The sequence below is a fragment of the Trachemys scripta genome, chromosome 9 (genome assembly GCF_013100865.1).
Source record: "Trachemys scripta elegans isolate TJP31775 chromosome 9, CAS_Tse_1.0, whole genome shotgun sequence".
In the NCBI taxonomy this organism is placed as follows: Eukaryota; Metazoa; Chordata; order Testudines; family Emydidae; genus Trachemys; species Trachemys scripta.
Window position 1 is genome coordinate 43,789,997 of NC_048306.1, and position 5,335 is coordinate 43,795,331.

General features: G+C 52.4%; 1 protein-coding gene across 3 annotated transcripts in view; it reads right to left on the reverse strand.

Annotated features, from left to right (window-relative positions):
* LOC117882764 (probable E3 ubiquitin-protein ligase MID2) overlaps window positions 1-4,851 on the reverse strand; it is a 286,426-nt gene extending 281,575 nt beyond the window's left edge. For all 3 annotated transcript variants that reach the window (XR_004647099.1, XM_034781530.1, XM_034781533.1), the window contains exon 1: window positions 4,718-4,851. The gene's annotated coding sequence lies outside the window, so the exon portion shown is untranslated. The remainder of the gene's footprint in view (window positions 1-4,717) is intronic.
* Window positions 4,852-5,335: the final 484 nt, after the last annotated feature.

Consider the following 5,335-nt stretch of genomic DNA (forward strand, 5'->3'; position numbering starts at 1 on the left):
GGTACAGGTAGGGGGTAGGGTCCGGGGGGGGCAGTTAGGGTGGGGGGGGTCTCAGAAGGGGGCAGTTAGGGGACAAGGAAGAGGGAGGCTTAGGTAGGGGGTGGGGTTCTGGAGGGCAGTTAAGAGCAGGGGTCCCAGGAGGGTGTCAGGGGACAAGGAGGGGGGGGGTTGGAAGTTTGGGGGGGGCTGTCAGGGGGCAGCAGTGGGGAGAGGGATCGGAGCAGTCAGAGGACAGGGAGCAGAGGGGTTTAGATGGGTCGGGAGTTCTGGGGGGGCTATCAGGGGATGGGGAGTGGTTGGATGGGGCGTGGGAGTCCCAGGGCTCTGTCTGGGGATGTGGAAAAGGGTTGGGGCAGTCAAGGGACAGGTAGGGGGTAGGGTTCTGGGGGGCCAGTTAGGATGGGGGGAGGGTCTCAGGAGGGGGCAGTCAGGGGACAAGAGGCAGGGAGGCTTAGGTAGGGGGTGGAGTCCTGGGGGGCAGTTAGGGGCAGGGGTCCCAGGAGGGGTCAGTCAGGGGACAAGGAGCAGGGGGAGGGTTGGGGGTTCTGAGGGGGGCGGGAAGTGGGAGGGGCAGGGGCGGGGCTAGGGCAGGACAGGGGCGGGCTTAGGGCGGGGCTCCTCCCGTCCTCTTTTTTGCTTGCTGAAATATGGTAACCCTAAAGTAAATAACCTGAACAGAAGGTCCAATAAGGTCAATAGTTTCCTTCCCTACTGTGTATTCTGCTCATTAATCAGTGCAACTAACAGAGTTACTCATTTATAATAGATGACACTAAACCATTCTCATTAAGCCGTAACGTACAACTGTTCTCGGGGAAAAAATAATAAAAAGCAGCCAACTTTACACCAGTGGCTGTGAAGCAGAGTGCTCTACAAAGCTGGGGGAGGGCAGGGGCACAGTCCCCAGCATCTGAGCTCCAGAATTAATCAGAATATGGGGTGACTTCAAACCCAAGCAAGGGTGTTCTCTCTGGCCGAGAGGGTTCCTAGGGCTAGGCACAGCAGTTGTGTTTTGGCAGGTACACACACAGTGCCGAAAGCTCTAAGGAGACTGAAAGCCAAAGCAGCGCTGCTGACAATCATTCCCACTCAGCTGGCTACAAGGGACCTGGCAAGCAAAATGAGCAGCGCTGGGCCCGAATCTCAGCTTGGGAGCCCAACCAAACCCCCAGATCCGGACACTCCTCAACTTGGACACTTGGACACTCCTCAACTCCTCAAATATCACAGAAGAAGACTGCAGCTGCTAACTGGCCTTCAGGCTTGCCATTTGGGACCATTTAAGCCGTGAGTTCAGTGGCATCAGTACACAGCAGTTCAATATGCAGATCTAAGCCTGTACCACAGAATTACATGAGTAGAACTCAGCCTTAAATGGCTTCTGTCCCAAAGAGTCCCTTTATTCCTTGCCATAGTGCAATATTGCAGGGAATAGCACAGACTTATCCCACTAGAGCAGACCGACCCCTAAGGGACAGGGTACAGTCACTTTTTTTAAAAAAGAATGGTTTCAAGTGCTCGACTGGGGACACACACATTTCCAGAGGGGCTGGTCACCCGTCATCCTTGGCTTCCCTTGGAACTGAAAACCAAGGCACTTAATCTTAGCAGTCATGAGCCCTTTTTGAAAGCGCTGTCACTGGGAAATGCACCATTGGGACAATTCTCATCACCTCTGCCCAAGACTTGCCAGGTTAAACAGAACACAGTCATCTCAGAACTGACTGAGGAACACCCAACAGGGGGCAGAAACATCAACTAAAACAAACCTAAAAATCAGGCCAAACTTTAAGGGTAAAAATATATACATTTGGGAAAGTGATTCAACCCTGAACAGAGGGTGATTTAAAGTGACAGTATGTTTTTAATTGTCAGAAGCCAATCATGTGCACTCTCAGAAACTGTACCTCCCCTATCTTAACACACACGTATGTCTGTCTGCACACATAACAGTTAGCAGTCACTTAACATGTTGTGCCTCTGTCAGGGATGCTGTCGGCTCCCATTATTAATGCAAGTGGTCTATTTCAGTGGATGGAATTTATCAGCAGCAGCAGTAGCTTCAGAAGAGCAATGTTTACAAACCAGGCAGGGTAACTTTCAGCACATACAGGGTGCACACGGCTTTCCCTTGGCACTGCAAAAGGCTCCTCCAGGCACAGACTGGTCTGTAATTGTTTGTAAACATCAGGCACACCCAAGGCTCTGGGAGCAACCACCACCTAACTCCATGCAACAGACCTTTGCCAAAGGCACTTCCTCCTTCGGGATCTTGACCCTGCTTGCTCTCTTTCCTGTAGCTTCATTGTACACACAGTTCCAGTCACTTGTGTGTTTTGTTCTATTGCATCAAGGCAAGTTGTTGCTTTTCTTCATTTCTGAGTGTGTTTATTATTTATTCATTAAAAGGAAAAGAAAAGGGAAAGCAATACAAGCAGATTCCTAACAAGTTATGGGCAGCAGTGACAGGCACAGCAAACAGGAAATATGGCAGTGGTGAGCAGCCTGTCCTCAAATTTGTCTGTCATCATCTACATCAGGTGACATTCTTGCCTCCCCGTTCATGAGCAGGACATCAGTGCTATCTATAGACAGGGGTACTTGGGTTATTTTAAAGTAGCGAGAAGGAAGGGGGTGTTTAATATTATTCATAGGATAAAGGAGCTGCTCAAACCTGTGCCCAACACATCTCAGTCCCCAATACAAGCAATTGGCACTGCACTCCAAATTCCCAGCATGCTGCCCACCACTGACCTCGCTGCTCATGGGTAAAAACAACACACTGGCTTGAATAGGGTGACCAGATATCCCGATTTTATAGGGACAGTCCCGATATTTGGGGCTTTTTCTTATATAGGCTTCTATTACCCCCCACCCCCTGTCCCGATTTTTCACACTTGCTGTCTGGTCACCCTAGGCTAGAAACACACAGCAACTGTGCCTTGCAGAGCTGTAGTGGGTACAGGCTACCAGTCTGTCTAAGCTGTGGCAGCTCCTTGGATGGGGACTTTCTAGTTTGAATCATTATCGAACAATGACTGAATCAAGGATTCAGAATTCATTTTCCATGGGGCGGAGGCATCACACCCACGACCACAGGGAACAGGCAGTGCTTAACCCATCAACACACTCAGACTTGAGAGAACTGTGAGAAACCAAGACATGTATCCCAAATCCCCCCACCGCATTTGCCAGAGCTGCCATTAAGCACCTGAACCACTGCAGCTGCATGCATAAACATATGTATTATAGTCATAAACTACACGGGTGATGCACATTGTGCTTCCAAAAGCTATGAGTAAGGCTTGAAAACTAGGAATTAAAATAGTGCTAACTCAGACACATTTGAATATCTGACAAGGTAGACATTCAACCATAATATGCTACATTTCAAAGCCAGTGATCACCTCAGTAAAAGCAGAAAGTCAATAAAAAAACAATAGCAAAACATTCTTTCAAATACCAGCCACTCTCTCAGACCTCACCGCTCAAAACTGACAAATTAGCATTATTATTGTCCTTATGTGTGCACTTCCCTAGCTCTGCCTTTGATTTCAGAGGAGAGCTGTCTAAATAACAAGAAACCCATTATCTCTTAACTCCCATTTAACTAAACTTTATGGCCACTAAAGCTGTATAGCTCTGTTAGCAACAAGATCAGACTGGAGCAAGCCTACAGCATTTGCACCCTGCTGACCAGAAGGGAAGCTTGAAACTGAAACATGATTACTGAAAATTTAGTCTCTAGACTTAAAGAGGGAAAGGCCACCACCCAGCCTGCAAAGTCAGACTGGAGAGAGACTATTATTAATTATTATGTATTAATACAGGACCAGGAGCATGTACCAAGCTGGGGGGTAGGTAGCGGAGCCCAGCAAGTGACAAATTCAGAAAAGCTACTAGTAAATAAATCGATGTTTGAACTGTAACTGTTCAGAGTCAGCAGGGAGACCTGGAAAGGAAAAGGGGAGGGGGGGGGGTTCTTCCTTCAGCTGATATTAGCCGGAGTTAAGGATGGACTCAAGGCACCTAACTTCCTGCTTTGGAAGGGAACAAGCTGCGAAGTACTGGCAGTACTAACTAATCTATCTGCCCCACTAGGGCAGACACACTTAGCAGTTAGAAAAGCCTTGCTTTGTAGGAAACAAGACGGGAGAAGCGCGGGACTCTGACCTGCTAATTCTGCCCATGCTGGGGGAGCCGTGCCTTGCACGGTGGATTTGCTCTCCCTCAGCCACCTTTCAACGTCAGGACCAGGCCAGGGCTGGTAGTAGGAAGCGCACTCCTACCCCAAACGGCAAGGACGCTGCCCTGCCAGGAACAGGGATCGGGTTTCGCATCAACTCCCTCACAACAAGCTGCTGTTTGCGCCAGTTGCTCGCCCTCTGCCAAACAAACAAGCCAGGCCCTGGGCTAAGAGCTCCCCTGGGAAGCCAGTTGGGGGGGGGGGTGCTTCACGCACGCCCCTATTCCAACATCAAACGACCTCCTTCCCCTTGGAGACAAACACCATTAACCCCTTCCCTTCTCACCAGCGGCGCGCAGCGTGCACCAAGTTCCACCCCAGCCCGCCCAGCGCCCATAGAGCAGCAGGGACACGGACCTGCCTGGCCAGCCCCTTGCTGGCGCCAGGCTTCGCCGCCCCACCCCAGGGCAGCCCGGCAGCCCATCCCCCAGCGCGCCGTGCCCGGGCGGGCGGGCTCCGGCTCCCACCTACCAGCGGGTTCCGGCAGCCGCCTCGCCGCTGCCCGCTCATCTTGGAGGCGCAGAAGACACAGCGCCGGCCGGGGAGCGAGCGGCGACGAGCAGGGAGGCAGGGCAGAGCCGCGCCGCCTCCTGCCCCGCCTCCCCGGCTCCGCTCCCCGCAGGTAAGGGCACACGGAGCCGCCCGGACTGCAAGCCGGCGGGAGGTTCCCGGCCAAGGAAGCCTGTTCCTGCCGGGTCTGAGCTGCTCCAGCCCCGCACCCAGGTTTCCCCATGCCCAACAGCTAGGGTGACCAGACAGCAAATGGGAAAAATGGGGAGGGGGGGGGGGGGTAATAGGAGCCTATATAAGAAAAAGACCCCCAAATCGGGACTGTCCCTATAAAATCGGGACATCTGGTCACCCTACCAACAGCCTTCCTCAGGGCGGAGAGCGGCGCCCGGCCCACGGCAAATGACAGAGCCCAGCCCTAAGCTGCTACCTGCCTTGGGCAGGGAGACAGCCGGTCCCTGCCGCTCCCAGCGTCGGGAGCTGGGGTCTCCAAGCTGAGCCCTGCTTCACGCTAGTGAAGCCAGTCTGACACTCCCCTCCATCCATGTGCTGTGAAGGGCCTAGAGCTGGGATTCACCC